This window comes from Aquila chrysaetos, chromosome 13 (assembly GCF_900496995.4).
Source record: "Aquila chrysaetos chrysaetos chromosome 13, bAquChr1.4, whole genome shotgun sequence".
Classification (NCBI taxonomy): domain Eukaryota; kingdom Metazoa; phylum Chordata; class Aves; order Accipitriformes; family Accipitridae; genus Aquila; species Aquila chrysaetos.
The window spans coordinates 15,005,117-15,026,169 of record NC_044016.1 but is presented as its reverse complement, the minus strand read 5'-3'; the positions used below and the strand labels follow the sequence as shown (position 1 = coordinate 15,026,169).

The following is a 21,053-nucleotide window of genomic DNA, read 5'->3' as shown; positions in this document are numbered from 1 at the left end:
CAGTAGCATTGCTTGACAAATGACAGGAATCAAGGCCTTATCCACCAATTTTTAAATATTCAGATATCAACACTGAATTTTGACCCTTGTTTCTACCCTCTCATATCACCTATAGTAATGCCAGGTGACTACTGCATACCCTGTCTGCAAGTGCTGTAGTTTGCTCCTAATGGTTCTTCTAGACTGTGAAATGATTTATTAAGATATGATCTATATCAGAGAGATTACAGATCAGAAGTAGTCTGATTGAAACATTTGGCAGGCCATGTTTGCTTGAAGATATGCTAAGAGACTAAAAGAATGATCTAGACAAAAAAGAAGTTACTGTAATGAGTAAAATATTTTTCTTCTTAAGTGTTTCTAAGAACTTTTTCTAAATTATCCATTTCACCTCTTCAAAGATTTAAGGAATTACATAAACTCCTGGATATTTTCCCTTACAGCAAAACCTACAGTACTGCCAAATGAATTCCAAACAAATCCTTCCTGTTTTTCTATATCTCATTGTGTACCAAGGTGATGGCTAGCATGCTATGATCCAGATCATTGTTTCAACCAGACAGTTTGCTCTCTGGCTAGCTTACCTCTAAGAAAAGTGCTGATAAGAAATTAAAACTGTAGCAAAAACTTATAACCTAGATGCAAAATATTGGTCTTTGAAATATTGTTGACGTTGCTAATACCTTAGTCTGTATCATTTTTCAGGTCTCATAAACCCACCTAAATTTAGGTGCTATGAAGGCCACCTAAATTTATAAAGGGCTCTGAGTTATCTCAAGGTATTTACACAAGTGCAGCTAAACTTGTGTTACCTGGATTCAATGCAACAAACTTTGGAGCATGTGGTCACAATTTGAAAGACTTCTACCATTCATCAAGAAGCCAAGGCTTCTTGGCCAAGCCATGTGTCCTCAGGTGACTGATTAGGTAATATTTGTACACCTCTACAGAAAAATAACAGGTTTGTATACAGAAGTATGTAAATATTAGGTATTATGGTTATTAATTATGTTTTCCTGACTGATGTAATCTGTTAAATTGTTAAATTCACTGCTGAACGTGTTTAGCAGGCATTTCTGATCTATACTTGTGGGGTCCCCTCTTTCACAGCGTCTGAGGACTTCACATTTCTTTAAAAGATCCTGTGAAGCAGGAACACGGGACTGTCCTCATTTAATGGGAAGGACTGAGACTCCATGCTGCGCTGACACTTAACTCTTCACCCCTCATGAGCGAGCTTGCGTGCTGATCCCGGTGCGGCACCGTGCTGCGCTGGCTGTAGGGAGCGGAGCTGCGCTATGGGCGGCAGGAGGGTGCTTCGAGCTGTCCTGGGGTCCCCGCGCTGTGCCCCACCATGTAGCATGGCTGGGTGGTAGACAGACTGCCCATGGTTGCATGGGGAGCACTGGGTTTTCTAATGCTTGTGGGGAAGCTTTGGCCCATCTGTCTTCTCTCCTAAGGCACTGCATGGAGTGAACCCAGAATTAATCTGGGCATCCACCACACCTGGGGGAGAGTCTGCCACATCATGCAGGGCTTACAATATTAGGTTTCATTCGGGCTTGCAGCAAGGTTGGGACAGCGCAGGGCTTTGCAGGCTGCCTGGCCCCATGGGCTGAGAGGCAGGGGTGTCTGCTGGCCGGCATGCCTCGTCCCCAGCTGCTGGTGGCTTTCCAGGGAGTGACACTCCTGCCAGTGCCACTCTCGCGCCCTCACCTTGCCCTGGGCTGGCTTCCTCGGGAAGGCAGCACCGGGCTGTCCGCAACCATCACGCCTGCCACCTGAAACGAGGCATTTCTCCTCCATCTCAACAGACCTTGGTTTAATTTGGGTGGCAAGTGTTTACAGATTATAGCCTCTACTTAATAATGCTTCTGTGACAGCTGTTTTGTCCAGCTGTCATCATGATGTAAATGTTTTCACCCAAAGATCCTTGGATACTTACTAATATGGTACACTTTCTCATGTGTTTGCTAATTTGCTATTATTTGCCCGAGAAACATGCTGAATTCATAATGTATATTTTTTTTCCGCTCTACTTCTGTTTCAGGGTAATGTTTAGTCCACCACTTGAAACAGCTTTTTCATTCTCTTCACTATAATAAATTACTAAACTGAAAGGAATGAAACTAAGCTCCTTTAGCTTAAATTTGCCGAGCTTTTGTTTTGAGGTTGAACAGTGAATCTTAGAAAGCTTGTTTTTCATTTGTCCTGTAAGCTTCCCCCTCCTGCCTCCCCCTTTCCATGCCAATAAAAGGTAACCAGAGACAGCTGGGGGCTCTCTTTCTACCTCCCTTGAATGGGAGCGTCTTCTGAATGCCTCTTTCATTTACCTGCAAAGACCCTGCTCTGCTAACTGCTACGGCCGAGGTTCTCAAAGGTTGAATAGGTTTTCATTGCCTGCATTTCTGGTCTGAAGCAGACTGAGAGAAATGAGTGTTAAGTAAACGCGCTGGCAGCCTTGCCAGCGTCAGCATTCCAGCCCGCAGCGTCGCTCCGGACCAGGACACTGCCGGCACAGGCTTCTGCACATCCAGCTGTCAGGGGGTTGTTTTACTTGTTAGCAGTTGAAACGAAGAGGGATGCGAGGCAAAATAAAAAGTGGCGAGTCTAGTTTTTACGAGGCTGTTTATTCTTTCTATAACAAGTGTGTGGTGCCTTATTGATGTTGAATGGGAATTTAATACAGTGATAAAGTGAAACTGTAAATTACCAAGTCTGTTTTCAGCTGCCTTTGTTCTGTACCTCTAAGCATCTGCAGAAAACATGTTCGACAGGACTCGGACACTTCTGTGAACTTATATGTGATCTTATTCAGCACCTTCTGCAGAGAACTGATCACCTTGAAGTCAGTAGAAAAGGAAGGTGTCTGTCTGTCTTTCCATACCAGGCCTTTTGCATGTGAAGTCAGTGCTTGCAGGCTTTTAAGTGAAAACGGAGGTTTATTTCCAGTTCTCTATCATCATGAGCATTTTACAAAGCTTCTGTTGCAGTTTAAAGGTCAGGATTTAGGAAACAATGATATTTGATAGTAGAGGGGTTTGGATCTGGTGTTTTTATTAGTCAGGGTAAACTCCAAACGCCCTAATGCCCAGCTTACAGTGGAAGTTACACATGGAAAGATTGTGCATTCATAACGTGCTAATAACAATGTCAGAGTATTGTCTGTTGCAGCAGGCGAAAGAACCTGAACTGCATGAATTAGGGCTTTGTTTCCACAAACACCTAGGCATTGTGTAGACAGGAAAGTTTCCCCCTTCTACCGAAATAGCCCTATTCCTTACCACACGTAGGCACTCTTATACCAGTTCAAGACCTTCCCAAGTAAAGACAGTTTTATTCAGGAATGAGAATCTCGAGGAATTACCTTGCAGTAAATGTCGTGTGGGTTATGCAGATCCTCTCACCTTGCTTTCTTCCAGTTGTCGCGTGTGAGCTAGAGAGGTTACTCCTGTCCCAGCTGCTTCTTCAAGATCTTTTGCTGGGTCATGACATTCCCTTAGCTCTGCCATGTAGCTGACTTGCATGATACTCCCCTTCCTGTTTCACTCCAAGTGAGCTGGTGGCTGTAGCTGTATTAAGGGCATCTTGAGACATGTCAGCATTATCTAGTTAAGGTACCTAACATGGATGTACTAACGATGACCGGAGTAGTGCAGTGGTGATGTTAGTGTTGACTTCTCAGCCTAACGTGCATGATGTTTGGAAGAAACTGACAAGTAAAAAGGCTTGTGGCTGGAACATCAGTGCAGATGTAACCGTAGAAGTGGGAGCTGGGAATAATTACTGATACAGTGCATATATTGCTCTGCAGCAGTCCTGCACCACCCATGACCTGTGGCAGATGTGATGGCAGACACTGCAGAAAGGTTCTGCAGTGGAGATGGGTGGGAGGGCTGGCTGAGCAGAGAGCCAGCAGGTGGGTGTGCTGCACACAGCCTCACCAAACGGGGCCAGGCATCTCCATTGTGCTCTGCAGCACCACGGCTTCTGGGACCCAGAGTCCAGCTTCATGCCGGTGCGCTTCTGGATGCTCAGAGACATAAGCTAGAGTAGCTCGCCCTAATAATTTTCAGCATGACTTCCCATGGCATCTGAAGTCATGTTTACAAAGATGTGTGTGTAGAGCTGCTAGTCCTCAACTGTTGGAGCCAGAGGAAAATTCACATGCTGACTTCAGAGCGGCTACTGATGAAGAATGCATCAACTTCATGGAAATGGGATGTAAAACATCTTTAGAAGGGCAACTTCTCTGTATGCTCAGAACCAGGCCCAACGCACCTTAGATTTAAGGTAACGGCAGTCATAAGTTCTTGAAAATGAAGACCCTTTTCCCCTCTCTTTCCCCTTTTTTATTGTTGCACGTATGTGTTGCCATGTCGTTAGGATTTCTTTTTTTACTCCTAATTGATGGTGCTGTGTTATTTGAATAGTAATTATTTTCAGTTTTGTACATAGCTGTTTGTCAGTTTATTGAAATGAACTGCCATCCGGGCACCCCGATCAAAGCAAAAAGCATGAAGTCCCACGTGTTGCACTTTGAGAGCATCAATAATGAAGCTAACCTTTCACCCTTGACTTTCTTTTAACCCTAATTTTGAAAGACAGTAGCAAACAATTCAGCTAACTTCTTAAGTGAGAGAATATTCAAACTAGCTCGATTGTAATGCAGTGTCCTTTTCAAGTGAATGGAAGATCTCAGAGTAATGCATACAAATACAGAGGCTGGGTAAGTTCATTACTTTGGAGCTTCTGGTGTGGCAATAGCAATGAAATGGTTAAAAGGTTGGCTTTAAAGTGGTCACAATTAGGCTTCAAAGTTAACACCCCACCCCACTGAGATGAATGGGAGCAGTTGACATTTCTTAGTGCTATTGTTTCAGTCTGGCTTGCTATAGCTTCTAAAATAAGACAACAGTACATCTGTTTACATTCTGCTTCCGCAAACCCAGATGGGCTAGACACTTCATTGTTTTTTAAGTGGAAGCTTAGATTCTGGAGAATACAGCAATATCCACGGGGTATCTGTAGGAAGAAGAGCTGAAAGCCGCCTTAATCACAGACGTCTCCCCCTTCCCTGTAAAATTCTATTGTCCCAGGACAAATCTGTAAACCACTGGGGGGGGGGGGGGGGAGAGATAAAGTAATGTGTATTTGAAGTACTTTTTTACCTACTACATGACATGCACACAATAACTTCTCAGCAAGTCCCTAACGTGAAAATTTTCATAAATGGATGTGGGGTTTTGAACTTTTTCTCTTTTAGTAAGTAGCGTGTGCTGTAAAAAAAGGTAAAGATCCCACTTTTACTGAATATGGTAGCTTCTCTTAACGTCTCCTAACAGAAAAACCTGCCGTCTTTAGAGAAGCCAGAGTTTCACCCAGGAGCATTTGAGACCAGGTTTCACTTTCTGTGTTCACATGAGTAGAATCCTTTAATTTACCTCTGAGAGTGATATCTATGAAGAAATAAGATTCTTGAGAGGTATGCCTTGCATTTTTCTGATACTTTAATAGGGCAGCTACATTATCTGCAGTAAGATCTTAGGAGCTGGAGTGGATTAATAAAGGTGCAAGTAGGGCCAGAATTTGTAGCAGATGGTCTCTATTACCCCATGCCTCAGTTTGCGTAGGCAGTACACAGTGTCCTCTCTGACTTTTGTTGAGGGGTCTGCACAGTGGCAAAGTGCCCTCAGTAGCAGCCAGAACCCTATGAGAGATTCTCTGATAAAGGCGGCCTATTAGATATGCTTAGGCTGTAGATTGAAACCAGCTGTGAATCTGTCGGAAAGATTTTCCTCCTTGTGCTTTCATCAGGGTGGAAAGTCTGTGGCTCGTTCTGCATATATATGTATTTTGGGCTTCATTGCTCTGACTTTGCAAGTCCTAGAGTCTGCCAGTGATAAGAGCTGTCATGCATACAGGCTCCTTTTGTACGCTGGCACCCAGAAACCCTGCCTGCCTTTTGCCTGTAGAGAACACAGCTTGTGCTTCGGAAGTGACATTGTGGGCTCTCCCAAATGGTGTCTCCCAGATTTCAACCCCTGGTGAATTGTATGGTGAAGGCAAGCGTGCCATCTGTGGTTTGGGCTCGTGAAGCTTGTTTCCTGCCCAGCTTCAAGCAGCATTTTCATCTGAGTATAAAATAAGGTGGCCCTGAGCCTAGACAGGCCTCCAGGTTGTCCGAGACAACTGTGGGCATTTCAAGAGCATAAGCTGTCTCCTCTTGTCCTTCTCTTGAGTTCCTGTGTTAAGTGGGAGAGTGCAGCAATCTGGTCTATATGAAGAAAATACCTGAGAAAACCCAAGAGAAATATTTATTTTGAAAGCTTCTCTCATGAGTTTGTTTTATCTTTCTATTTTAAAAAAATTGCTTTAAAAATAAAATAATGTTAAATCATGCTGGAGAAAAGCAATTCCAATGTGATAGAGCTCCTACAGTGTGCAGCAAGAACCACTCAATACAGCTACAGGAGGAAGGGCACGTTATTTAATCAGAGGGTTAGAGAACAACATCAAATATGCATTTGTTATATTTGCTTCCACTTTCCATTTCCCGAGTCCATTTCTGACTGTGAATTTCTGTAGTATTACATAGACATGAGTTATGTCTTGTGCATCTTGTGGAATAAAATAGCTATCGTATTAGACCTTTCAAATATAGTCAAAATGACTTCTGCAAGGCTACAGTAGGTCAGTGGCAGATCTTGGAAAAGAAGTTAGGAGGCGTGTTGGCCAGTTCTGTATATTTTAACTAGCAAACTGACCTGCTTCTCTGTATTAGAATAGTGTTGTGATACCTACACGTTCAGAGGCCTAAGCTTTGTATGCTCCCCTAACACAGAGAATTTCCTGAAGAGACCTGAAGAAAATATTACTATAGCTTCTCTACCACTTGTGCCTTAACCTGCTTTTTGCCTCATATTCAAAAGTGATTTTGATAACAGAATTATCTTTTAGGGATTATGAAATATTAGGGATTCAAAGGGACAGATCCAGACAGGGCAGGAATCTGCCATCATGATGACATTATAATGCAACTTCTGAAAAATTAACGTTATGAGAAAAAAAACCAACCAAACCTTCTAATTTTTTAACATTGTGTTGTTTTATTTTTCTTTCAGGAAAGAAAATGGAGCCTTCCATTTTAAGGCTATTTAGTTTTGAGTAAATTCTGTGTTTCCTTTTTGTGGTGTATTTCTTCAGTCAATTTATAGTTTATGTGCCTACTGCTCCCAGTCTCTTTGCTGGTCTGAGCCTGCTTGCCAACTGGTATTTACCACTAAGCAGCAGAATCCTGGTTCTCTTTGAGCAGCTTAGTACATTATGGCAGTCATTTTCCCGTAGAAGAGGATGAAGGGTGCAGACGGTCACTCCTGTAGCTCTCATGAGAAATGCCATAGGAAAAAAGCCGAGCAAATTGAAACAAGATTTTTCCAATTCATGAATACTAAAAATTGGAATTTCTTCCAAAAAATAACCCCAAAGTTTTATTTCTTATTGAAAATTCTCTTTTTGAAAAAATTGAAAAACAAGTGATGTTTACTTATTCATCCCAGGTTAGGAAAAAAATGTTGAATACCAACATATTTTATAGGATTAAATTGTCATCTTTTTTTCAGCTCTAATTATGATAATGTTGTACAAGGATTTTTTTTTTCTTTCTTTCTTTCTCTCCTTCCTTTTTCCACCCTAGACAATGAAAATAATTTAATCTAACAGCTTTTACGTTGTGGTCTCTGGACCAGTGCTGGCTTGTAAAACTTTTTCTTTCAGTGGTTTTATTGTTCAATAACTGATGCTTCCTGTTACTTCTGGCCATGGGTTTTGATTTTGTGAATGAGTATGCTTAGACAAAAGAAGAGTACTAACCTAGTATGTACCTTTTGTACAGCTTTACATTCTCATTAAATCAAAAATGATACCAGAACTGCAGAGGTAACAACTCCTCTGAAAGATGGAGTCAACTGGAAAAAGGCAGAAAGGGCAGCAGTCAATAAGAGAAATCTGGGTCGTCTTCACTTCAGGCATTCAGTAAGGAAGAGGAGACAGCACAGGTAAAACATAGCACAGAGTATTGCTCTGATTGCATGTATTTTAAACTTGATGGCATAAGAACTCTGTTTTGGGTTGCTTTTCAAGGAACAGAAAGTCAATGGGGTTGTGGTTCATGGCAGGGACTAACAAACCAAGTAGTGATCAACTAAGATTTAAATAGATAAGGGAGAGCTATATGATCTCAGCTGCTGCATCATGCTGAGTTTTTGTTTCCATATTGCCTGTTGTGGTTTTATTGTTCTAATGCTTAATTTTTGTGTAGTTGAAGGTTGTTGTGTATACGTGACTAGATTCACTCCCCACTGGGATATAGGCCAAGATTTTCAAAGTGGTTGTTTATTTTGAGCGCCTCCATTTTTAAGGGTCCAAACCTGAGAAATTCGAGAGTAGGGTGCCTTGAAAGGAGTGCAGAGCATGCATCTTCTAAAACTCAGTTGTCTGTCTGGTGTGTCAATATCTCACAGAAAAAATGGAAGAAGAAAAAAAGAATGCAATAAAAATCCTTGTTTGCTCTTCATCATTTCAGTGTCTGATCTTTGGTTTGCTGAATTGAGGTGAGCAGATTTGGGTACTGCTGTGCTGGAACCCGGAACGCGTTACCCTGCTGTGGTCCAGGCTAAAGGAAGCAAAGCTGAGCAGTGTGACAGCACTCTGACTCTGCACTTCTTTTCTGTAACCTCCTAATTACTCTAGGGCTTTATCTAAGATTTAGATGTGGTCTTCTGCTAAGATGGTGGTGAGATCAGTGCTGACTGTACCATATGTAGAATAGCTACAGAATATATATTATAATGCATATCTAACCTTTGTATGCCATCTTTCTGTCCATTGTGTGGGTGAATCTAGCCAATGCAGGGTTAGCAGGAGGACAGGTTTTTTAAAAGGTCAGCATGAGCATGGGTGCTGTCAGGATAGTTGGCTTAGAGTTAACTTTTCCCTCAAATGCTTTCTTGCTAATACAGAGCAGTACTGTTTGGGTTGCAGAAGAAACTTCATTTAAAAGAAATACTGGCGTTGGGGGAAAAAAAAAAAAAAAAAAAAAAAAAAGTCCTGGAAGCATTTCTATAGGTTTTAGCTTTTTGAATGCCTATTTTTAGGACTAGATGTCAGCTGACATAGCTCCTTTAAAAATGCACTTTGGATTCAAGGAAAGAAAATAATGAAGTGTAAGCTGTGAAGTCTTAATTGTTAGAAGTGCAACAATAGCTTAAAAACAGGCTGCAAAGCCTGCTCTCACAGCTGGAGGAAGGGACACTTTATTAATAGTTGCAAGGAACGGGTGGATAGGGCCTGAAAGAGGCAGCGGGGGATATAAAAAGAAGCCTTGTAACATGAAACCATTGCCAAAACCCCTTACTGAACAATTTATGAAAGAGCCTGCATCACATAAGCATCAAGATAATACATGATGAACACGAAGTAACAGGCTCTGACTGATATGCCTCACTGAAAGTTAAGGTGCATCAGTGCTGCAATCCAGCTCTGCTGTGGTAGTTTGGCTGGCTGGAGATGAGCACATGTGGCTTGCTAGTCAACAGCCTCTGTTTTCATGACTCCAAGTTTCTGGCGGTAAGCCACAGATGTTGGTTGTGGTGACTGGAGAGGGCACTTGCTCAATAATCATCACACTTCAGTATTTTATAATCTGGTAAGTCCCCCATACCTCCTTGCAACTGATAGCCAAAATGCTCTGCTGGTTTGACCTGGGACAAATAACTCTAAACACTCATTTCCTGGGGGAGGTGGCAGGGAATATCGCTCTCTGCAGAGATTGCATGTAACTGCAATCCCCCCACATTAAATCCCCAATTTAAGCACAACTGCATATTTTCTGTGGCCAGGAGCTGACTGCATGGGAGATAAGGGGACTGCAAAATCCCCGTTGTCACTCCAGCCCCAGCTGCAGGGCCTCTGTGCTCCCAGACCACGTGGGTGCCCAGCAATGCAGTGTCCCATGTTACACTGTGACTGCTTGTTTATGACAGATCCAGACTACTGCGATTATCCAGTTATTCTTTAAAATAAGTCCTTAGGTAACTGCCAATAACCCCCAGAAGTTGGGAAAGCTTTGGGAGCAGAAGGGCTGCAGTGCTAGGGAAGTTTTGATTTCATTTGAAAGCATATATCCATAAAATTGTTTCAGTGCAGACTCCCCGTCTCATGCCGTGCTGACTCTGTGTGAGATCTAACATTGTTCTCCACTCTTTAATCACGAGCACTCTGGAGGGGGGAGGGAGAGGAAATATAAGCAAAAATCTGAGCCTGATTTTTACCATCATACAGATTTAATCCGAGTTGCCTGTGCCAATCATAATCCCTCCTTTCAGGTTTGTCCTTTCCATGTGGGTCAATGGCAACTCAATGCCTGATGCATCAAATCCAGAAACTTGCTGAGACTGTCAGTATCCCTGGCAGCATCACACGATGCAGATGACACTTATTTTGACTGTGGTACATGGCAAATGTATTCTCAGGGCCAGTCTTTGCTGTAGGCATGATACCAGTGTGGCTTCCCTTCTTCTCTGCTGCTCCCCTCTGTTGTAGGTGTGTTGCACCGATAGGAAGCGTTATTTGTGTTCACCTTAGTTTTAACCATGGTATTGGGTTGGTTGGTTTGTTGTTTTGCTTTTCCTAAAAGGATGTTTTCCTTTTTCACCAGTGATCTTAGCCAGCTTCACTGGAGTTAATGGGATTCTCTGCTTCTGCTACTCTGCAGCAAGGTCCTTTCTAAAATACTTTTTCTTTCTGTGTGCTGTACAAAGCAGGTATACCCTTTAATAGCTACTGTTCGTTTGCAAGGGGAATTCACAAGGTAGGTATTTCCTTGTGGCTTTTCCTGCACAACATTTTTTCTCCATCCTTATTGCCTTCTCTGGGTAGCACCAGTAACAGGAGCAGCAGAGCTGCCAGATGAGCTGTCATGTTGTTCAGGTTTGCTTTGGGTGGCATAAGCAATTGTCTAGTTAGAAGACCAGCCCTGTGTTCATGTTGGTATTTCTGTGGTTATAAGTGAAGTAAAAATGTGAAGGTAGATGTTGCCTGTGGCACTGCTGAGAATTGGTGTTGCTAACACGGGAGAGGAATTGCATTTCCGTGAGATGTTTGGGATTTTGTCTGCTAGATTCTTTACTTTTCCTATACAGTGCAAGAGAAATGTGTAAGGGTCTACCCTTTTATATACTGTGTAGGAACTTGTCCAGCCTAATCATAAAAAGAGGGTGATTGCAACTGCATTCATTAATAACTTCCAGGTTGAGAATCCGTTATGGTAGACTTTGTAGAACATGATCAGAAGGAAAGACAAAGACAAATGCTCTTTGTTGCAACCACTGATAAGTTGTATACCCACGGTTTTCTTATCAAAGCCATGCTGGCGTGTGACAGGAGGAAGGACACTCCTCATGCTGTCCAAAGGGGGTTTATATTTATTATTTCTATTGGCACAGCCTGAACTCTGGTCAGATTGGCTCCCTCTGCTCAGGTATGCTTTTGGTAAGAAGGGGCTCCCTTTATTTCATACATCCTGCCCATGAATGCTAAATCATGGTTTGAGTCCATGTTTCAGCTGTTCCATACTGAAATATGTCCACCAGAATTTCCAGTTTGGTCCCAGGGACTTCTTCCTTACAGTTTTCTAAGTGATGAAAAGTTGATGTTAGAAATGCTGCTAGCCGTGCATTTGATCCACAGAAAATATCACTTACATTAAAGGAAATAATTCAACCTTCTTTGGTTTTTTTTTTTACTTGGTTTGGGTTTAAAGTGTGTTGAGCATCCTAGCTATACCAGAACATGTTAATTGCTGCTGAACTGTTATATTCCAGGAGAAACACATTCTTTCAGGACTTACTCCTTATTTATTAGACTAGGGGGAAAAAAAAAAAAGACATCACATGAGGCTGAAATTGTAGCCTATCTGTTGGGAGACTTCTTGCTGCTATAGGAGAGGCATGGTGATGCCATTCTTCTTAAAACAGCAGGACTACTGCTTCCAGTGACTGAGGCACATTCCCAGTGTGCCCTGGGTTTTTTGAGGTAGGCAACTCTGAAACTAAGGTTATGTCCCTGCCTTTCCCTTACTAGCCTTTTTACTACTTTTAGGCATCTGTTGCCTTCATGGGTCTTTTTTGTGGTTATAGTTACTAAAAAATGCAACTGGTTTGGGTTCCCCACCTAAATAGCTTGACTGAGAACCTATGTTATTTGCCATTCTCCCCCTTCTTCAAAGCTAGACTACGGTTGATGAAAACTTGCAAGCTATTTGTTTAATACACTATTTTTTTTAAGATTTTTTTTGTCTTCTCCCTCTCAACATTGCAACCCATGCAGCTTCCTTGTACTTTATTTCTTTAAACATTATTCAGAGTAAAAAATAATTTTGCTCCTTACTTGGACTTTGAACCCTTTGAAGTGAAATCAAGTGAGTTTGCCTGTACTCAGCTAGTTAGGATGTTAAGAGCTTCTACTGTTTTTCTGTGTAGGAAGTGCCATAGCTGGTTAAAATAGATTTAATCTTTTGACTAATCCTCTAGATCAGCAGGTTAATTTGTGATTTTTGATCTACAGCAGTATCACAAAGTTGTAAGGTATCACTGCAGTCTGACACTTGCATAGGAAAAAATATAAGTACACTGGGTTTAGCCAGGGTTTGTAAATCATAGGGATTGATATAAAATATATCTGAAGTTAGAGTCTATGAGTGCAGCTAGACTATTAACTCTCCTTCATTCTCAGAAACCAAGAAGATAGAAAACCACAAAGTACCAATATTCCATCACTGACTCCAAAACCAGAACTAAACATGATGACATAAAAACAAATATATATATATATATGTGACTATATACACATACATCTAAAAATATATATGTATATATGCAATTGTCTACAAGTTCTCCATCAGCTCTGGCCTCAATTCATTAATTTATTAATATGCATGCCTTATACTACATATCTATACATGTGGTAAACATATGATAAAAATTAGACACAGGCAAAAATGCCTTGCAGAATTTGTGGTCCCAATGACAAGATTTATCCCATATGAATGCCTACAGTGTGGTAATTTAAGTTCATTCCTCTGCTGTCCTAGTAAGTGGTAGCTGCTCCAGGAAGCCCTCTAAGCTTTCCATAATCAGATGTGCCACTAGTAATCTTTCCAAAATGTGATGTCAATGGAGTTGCAGCTGGTTAAAGGGCTATGCAGGGCAAAAAGTGGTATTAGTGGCTAATAAAGTCTAATTCTTTTGCAAGCTAAATTAGCTCGCTTCACTAGCTTGTTATGACTTGAAGTGTCTGGCCATTGAACTATGCATCTGGCTCATTTGTTGCTCTCAAAGAGATTGCACCCTGACTGACAGCTGTACTGGACTGGAAAAAAGTAGCCCAAATGAGTGAGAACAAGAGGACTTCAGTTCGTGCGACTTTAGGACAGTAGCAATCCATGCAAACAGCCTTAATAAGCAAAAGAGATGAACCCTACAAAGAACGTGTGTGATATAGGTCCTGGCTTAGGGCACTAATTTTCCTTAAGTAACTGGTTCCTAATGCAGAACTTTGTTGCCCACAGATGCTGCCTCCCAAGCACGTTATATACGACTACCTAAAAGACACAAATGTCCAGTAACTGGTTGCAGCAACCCTAAATAATCACTAGAAGCCTAATTTTCAGCATGTCCCAGATCTTGTGATGCATTAAAGTGATTTAAGATGCACCAGAATAGCCTAAGCTCTGTGGATGTGTATTTATTTTTACTCACTGATGTTTTGGGGTAAATGCCACGTCAGAGTGTTTTTATTACCAAGTTCCTGTTCCTGCACAATGCAGCTGTACCTATTCTAAACTCCTTCATCAAAGGGGACCATTTCCTTTTTTTCTTAATCTCAGATCAGTTTACCAAGAGCAGTTGTCCCTGACTTCCTTAAGCTTGCCCTGCATAAAAGCTTTTTTAAAGTCTTCCCTGCATCCTTTCTTTCCTTAGCACATACTTAGAAATGTGTGTGTATACATATAAATGCGCGCACACACACGTGCCCATGCATATTTTAATCAGTTTCTGCTTCAGTCCTGCAGCCTTGTGCATGGTCAGACTGGCAAAGGACTCATGGAAGAGGTTACTGCCAGACAGCAGCAAAGCACACGCTTCCTCGTGTACTTTGGGGGCTCCCAAATGGTTTTAATGCTTTTCTTTTTTTGTGAGATGGTTCCAATTTCTGAACTCTGTGATAATACCACACAGACAAATGTGCACTAAGGTCAAGACTGATTACTTTTTCACTGCGGTATTATTGTGTTTGCAGGTTATTTGAGGCTCAGTGTTAATACAGGTCATCAAGAGTGAGAGGTTGGTGATGTTGCCTTTTGTGCAATTAAACCCTTGGATGTTGTTCCTGGATTGAGAGTTTATAGAAACCATATAAGTAATTTCTGGGTCCTAAACTTTTTTTCATTATCAAACAGTATTTGAGTTAAAAGGAGACCTTGGACTAATGAATGAGTGAGTTTGGTTTCTGTAGCATGCCTGTGACATTGCTTTCTTTGCATCAAGAGACGCCTGTGAAGTGCCACCACCAGCATTTTGGTAGAGGGTGGAACAGGAAAGGGAAATCTCCCAAGAGAAGGCCCATAGGTCCAACTCATCACCCCTAAAATGACAAAGGAGAGAACTACTAACTTACATAGAAATATAATGCTTGAAATTGGGCTTTTGCATCTGTATTGTTTTGTTCCTTGTGAAATTTTTTCAGATTAGCCATGGTTGGGTACCGCCTGGATGCCCAGCCCTGTGAGAGGCTGAGAGATGGTGAGAGACAGTAGTATAAATGTTCTTTGCTTACTGAGGATCTCAGGAAATCACGCAAGATGAAACTCCCAGTATATTTCTTTTCACACCAAAAGGGATTTTTCTCACACAGAAACAAAAGTGAAGGCTCTTTGATCCAGTGGTAGATGTAAAGACATACTTAAGAACTGTGTGGAGGAGAGTCTAATTTATGGTGTTTAGTAAATGATAACTTTGCACATTGAAAAGATAATGAGAAATTACAGAAGGAAGTTCTTGTAACAACCAGGATGGTAGAGAGGAGAATTGGAGCTAACACTGGGCCCAGAACAAAACTAGCCAACCAGAAAAGCATTTGCAGAGATAAGTTGCTTGCCAGGGTACACGAGAGATTGGTGCTGAAGAGCCCCCCCTCTGTTTAGCTTCTGCCACAGTTAGAATGGCAGAAACATGTCAATGCTGCTGACCGTGCTCAGGCTGCGGGTGACTGTCACTTCTCTGAATCTCAAGTATAGAAGAATTAGTACCATGTATTACCAGCAAAGACTGGTAGAAAACTTCGAAAGATCTCTTGACCTGACTGAAAAGTCAGAATAGTCTGTTTCTTGCTGGATCAAACAGTTTCTCTCTAAGGAAGCAAAGAAGTACTGAAATAACAGTAGGATGTGACATCTCCCTGCTCCCATTAGCTTTTACCATTGTCCTTCCTCTCAATTTGTGTCCCCTAGTAGAATAAATCTCAATTTTGAGTCCAGTACAGGGAGTGGTAGGCTGGGATCCTTTTCATCTTTTTCTCGTTATGGGCTACAACGTGGCCACTGTTGTTACCTTTCCCTCTCCTTTGCCTGCTGAAGAAATTCAGCTCCGTATGAATATTCTTGATTGTGTTCTGCTGTTATCACTGTACCTCCATGGTTTCAGTTCTTCTTTGTACCCTCTTATCAAAGGCAAAAGTTCTGCCTGAACCTTTATTTGCTTCTACAATATCCCTGGTTTCTCCTGCTGTAACACTACATCTGAAGATTTTTTTCCCTGCTTTTCTGTCTTTAGTCTGTGAAGCTGGTTTTGTGCAAAACAAAACACCATGCTACAGCAACAGCCAGCAGTGGTGCCGTTGCCCCAGTGCTTAGCTGATAATGCAGACAGTGCTGAAGCATTTCTACTTTTGTGCTTTGAACTCATTCTCAGAGTCTGTTTCCTGATTTGTCTCATTAGCACTGATTTGCTTTGTACTCTGAGTGCAGTTGCTTTCTTGGTAAGAGTTACAGCAACTAGATCTCCATTTTTCCCTAGCATAGGCAAAGCAGCAGTGACAACCGCCTCTCCCTGGTTTTTCCTTGGCAAACTTCCCAGAAAGATGTGTACTTAATTGTAATTTGCTCTCTGTGGTCAGCAGCAATATCTCAGCTTTTAGTATCTCAACAGCGTCTCTACATTTAACTCTGTACGTCTCTAAGGCCTCACCTGCTCTCATACAGAGTAATTCTGTATTACAATCAAGTTGAATATATGAAGCAGAAATTATTGTGTTTATTGTATATACAGTTAATTCCCCTTCCATTCGCCGCTTCATCTGCTTGTTGTGACTTCAAAACAAAAGAAACAAACACCGCACCACCACTTTCTTTTGGAAAAATAATATCACTTTCTAGGGAAGGCTTCCTCTGCGCATCTAGTATATCATACTAAAGTTTTAGGCAGAGAAGCAATTGTCTGTCAAAATGCTTCAAAAGAAACCATGAAATGAGCAGGCCATAAATCCAGGAGCAGTACAAGAGTGGGAATACGACACCTGCAATATGTAATATGAGTCTTTTAGTCTAACCTCCCCTATTTCCACCCTGGTGCTAAATATACTGCTGACGTCCTTGCAAGAAAACAAATGCACTGCGCTTGGACATCAGTGTTTCTGAAGGGCAATGGGCATTGTTAGTTTAGGGTTAGTTTCATTTCTGTAAATTTCCTAGGTGATACATGAAAAAGAGAGGCCAAATTCTTGTAATTGTATTTGTGACTGTGGTGATGAAGTTTGGCAAATATCAGATCATCTTAATCAAATATTTAATTTTAAATCTAGCATTTCAATTTTAAAATATATTTTTGATATAAATAAAACTGACAACTTTCAATCCAGGTACATATCATGCTCTCTAGGAACTCCTATTTTGGATTAAGAAAAGTAAAATTTGCATTTGAAGTGCATTAATAACTGTTGTAAAGTAAGAAGGTTATTTCAAAATGTTTAACTTGCCTGCAGCATTTGCATCAGATAAGTCAGCAGTACTTTGCAAGCCACTGTTGTGTTTTATGCAGGATACGGGTAACCATCCCTGTGTGTCCTGGAACGAGCCTTTCCCTACTGTTGGTCAGGTGGTAGTTTGTTTTTTCTTACCTCTAACCTCAGAGAATGTAAGGAAAAATGATATTGTTGAAAAACCCCAAACAAACAGATTCAGATTAACTTGAAATTAAATTAAAAACTCAACTCTAATATTTTTTTTTGTGCGTGTAAAAATAGTATGTCGATTTTGAAACGTAATTATCCAGCTTTTCCAGATTTCATGTCTTTCACCCATCACCATCCTTCCTGTCCAGTTTTATAATTATGCTTGGTCATCCCCAAACTGAATTTTTTGGGTAATATGTGATTTTCCACTTTGTACTCTTAGCAATGTTGATGGAGAACAAAAAGCCCATCCAATGTAAATGGCACCTCTTCAGGATTTTGCAGCTGCTTCTGAAATATCCTGCATTAATGACAGGAACTCTTTTTTTTGAATTTTTATATGCACCTCTGCTTTGTTTTATAATAGATGACTAGGAATGGTTTCTCTTAAAAATGTTGATATAGCTTTGCAGCAAGCTTTTGAAGATCTCTTTCAGAATCTCTTTCTGTCGCCATTCAATGAATAGTTCAAATCTCTTTTAGAGCTTTTATGTCAGAATTTTCTAGTTACTCCATTGTTAAATGAAGTGTTTAATGGGTTTTAAAATATTAAATATTGGATACAAGTTGCTTATGAAATCAGGTAGGTTTTGTTAATGTGATTTATTTCAATGTGTTTTGCATAAACCGTAAGTTTCACTAAATAATGATGAGTGTCTCACAGATGAGTAATATTTTTTACAGTTTATTTTATAAGACTTAACATGCTGCCCCAATGCATGTGGATTCGTAACATCTGAATCTAATGCGAATCACAGGGGTAAGGACTGGCATGTGCCACATGTCGGATGTGGTGGGTCATGGCTTGTGTGCGGGAGCACCCGCAACAGGTTGTGCCTCGCTGTGCCCCTTTCTCTCCAGGGGCAGAGTCTCGAGTGGCAGAGGAAGGACCATGGTGTCAGCTTTTCAGTGGAGCATCACTTTCCCTGGCCTCTCTCTGTGGGGGACAGTCGCCCCTGTTCAGGGATCCCCCTCAGAGGCTGTCGCCTCTAAGGGGATTACAGAGCTGTGTACTGGCTGTGTCTGGTGGGTTGGGATCTCAACTTCAGAGCAAGGAAGTAATGCTGCCCTGGAGATACATGAAAGCAGCATTGCTGTGGTGCAGATTAGGGGAAGGTGATTAGAAGTCAAAGCCTTTTGTGTGTGAGACCAGATATGCTCTAAAAAGTTTGTGAAGTGCTGCTTTTTGCTGATTTTTCCATTCTAGGCCCTACAGCAACCTTACTCCTGGCTGACTCCAGAGAGTCACCTCGTGATTCTTAGTTGGAGTTTCTCCATCTACAAAATCAGGAGTAAGGATCAAAGTATCTTGAGATAGTGGAATGAAAAGAACCATGGTTATTATGATTATACTGCTTGCTGTTAATGTCAGAAAGGGAGATACTGTGTTCTTACATTCAGAAAGAATCAAATGCTGTGAAACTAGTGGAATTGTAACAATAGCATGAGGAATGCTGGTTAAAATACCAGCATGACATGGCTTGAGTTAGAAATATTATATTTTTTGCCACATGTTAGGAACCACTAACCCTGTTGGCTACTGTAACTGATTAAGAATTGTATGGGAATCTGTTTTCAATATCTGTGATTTAAAAATATCTTGGAATGTAACACTGGAAAAGAAAATATATTTCCTGAAATCTGCTACAATGCCGTTTTGTCACTGTCTAATTTCTGCTTTTCTTCTGTTGTGGTTTTTTTTTTTTTTTTTTTAATTATTATTTTATACACCATTTCTTCATTTTCCCAAAGAACTGACATTTATTAGAGGTCACGTGCTGAAAATTTTTTTTCAGAGAGAATGTTAAGCATTTCAGGGAGAAGAATCTATTTGTCTTCCTGATTCCTGTAATATAAAATAGGAAGGAAACTTGAAATGTTTTATGTATGCTTCTGTCATGTCTATTTATTTGGGTTTTTTTTCCTTAAATATTTGACCATTACAGCTTGAAAGGATCTGATGAAACACATCAGGTTTTTTACAGTTCCTATGGTCTCTACTTAAAGTGCATTAAGCACTTAAACTCACCGTGACTAAGCTGGAATGGATGCTTTAAAATAAGAATTATCTCCATTTTGTAATAAGGAAATGAAAACTGTAGAGCTACAAGCATCATCATGGCCACTTTTCTTCATAAACAACTCAAACAGCTTGAACTCACTGATAGTATCATTTCTGCCCTGTGGACTTGAAAGCTCAGTGAGAAGACTTTCCCGTGCCACAGAGAAGACCAGGATATCAACACTTCTGAGTCCAATTTCTGGCTCTGACACAGATTTCTTCTGCGGCTTAGAACAAACTATTTCTTCCTCATATGTTTTAGCTTACTCACCAGCTATATAAAACCTCTGAGGTGTATGTGCTTGCAAAACGCTTTAAAGCAGTGAGGTGAAAGTTTAAAAAATCTCTAAAAAAAAGTTTCCACGAGGCCTCAGCCTGCTTCTGCAGTTGTCAGTGGAAGTTTTACCATAGACTTAAATGGTCAGATTTAGGTTTAGACGAAGTTCTGTTAGAATCCCAGCTATAATGAGCTTTGTAAATTTGAAGTATTGTTGTCAGCAATTGCTTTCATTTAAATTAGTGACTTTATGTAGGTATTCATATTAACAAGGTTTCTAGTCTCCCTGACACTTCATTCAGATTAGAACTTGATTCTCCTGAGCTGTACTAGGAAGTATTCAGGTAATTAATTTAGTTGACCTGATTCTTCTCCTTTCATCCACCTAAAATCATACCTTCTGTCACCCTCAAAACCATGTAAAAATGCAGCTCATGCCTGAAATGTCGCCATATTTAACTGGTTTGGTCTGGAGATGGCAAGGTCCAGTGTCCCTGAACATCAAAAAGCATGACAGTATTCCCCTTGTTTAATAAGGGATTCTGGCTTTTAAATCCTTACTGCCCTTAAATGTGGTATGGAAGTAGTAGCAAGTGCTGTTCAGATGCCAGACCATAGGATTTAAGTGAATCAGCAGCACCAGAGGATTGGCCATCCCAGCTCAAGAGCACTGTAAGCCTCCCAGCAAAGTGTTCTGGTCAGTAAGCGAGGAACAGCATGGTGTACTAGCACCCATGTCTGCTGCTGAAATCGGTACTGCCAGGTTGTCCCAGGACCTGACAGGTTCAGCATCTACATTTCTGTCTATGGACAAGTAGTGAGATGATTATCTCCTCCTGCTGATTGATCCTGGATCTCCCATACATCTGTTGGCTTCCTAAGATGTGTAGTAGGTATCTTGTTGCTTTGGAAGGCTCAGGGGGGTAGCTTGTATGGCCAGAGGGCTGGCCACAGCTATGCAGATAGTCCCCAGTTGCTTCCTCAAGGTTACTGTGCTTTTTGTTTTCATCGAACTCCAGTGAACTTGCTCTGGCCTGTGTTTCAGCATTCTGGTACTGGCTGAAGCAGATAGGACCTGAATGACAACAGGCATCAGCAGCAGCCCAAGAGCATGAGGTCTCCTGCTGCCTTGCTAGGTGTCCTAATGGTCATGCAAACATTTGATGCAGGAATGATTTCAAAGTGGCATTCCTCTAGACTGCACGTCAATGGGAATGGTTCCACCAGAGAGCAGGCTTGTCTGTCTACTTCTGTCAAAGACTGCAGTTGCAGGCTCCAGGTAACCAACCAGGTATGTGGCATCCTACAGCAAGCTAGTGGAAGATGTAAATCTAAATGCAAAAATAGGTATTCCAGCAAGGCAGAACTTTTCTCAATGTCAGGTTGACTCTAGTGGCTCTTCAATCTGGAAGCAATGCTGCCAAATGG

General features: G+C 41.1%; 1 long non-coding RNA gene across 4 annotated transcripts in view; it reads left to right on the top strand.

Annotated features, from left to right (window-relative positions):
* The window catches only part of LOC115349933, a 47,060-nt gene that overhangs the window by 13,777 nt on the left and 12,230 nt on the right, over positions 1-21,053 (top strand). For all 4 annotated transcript variants that reach the window (XR_003926280.2, XR_005933832.1, XR_005933831.1 and 1 more), the window contains exon 2: positions 7,895-8,057. This is a non-coding gene — a long non-coding RNA (uncharacterized LOC115349933). The remainder of the gene's footprint in view (positions 1-7,894; positions 8,058-21,053) is intronic.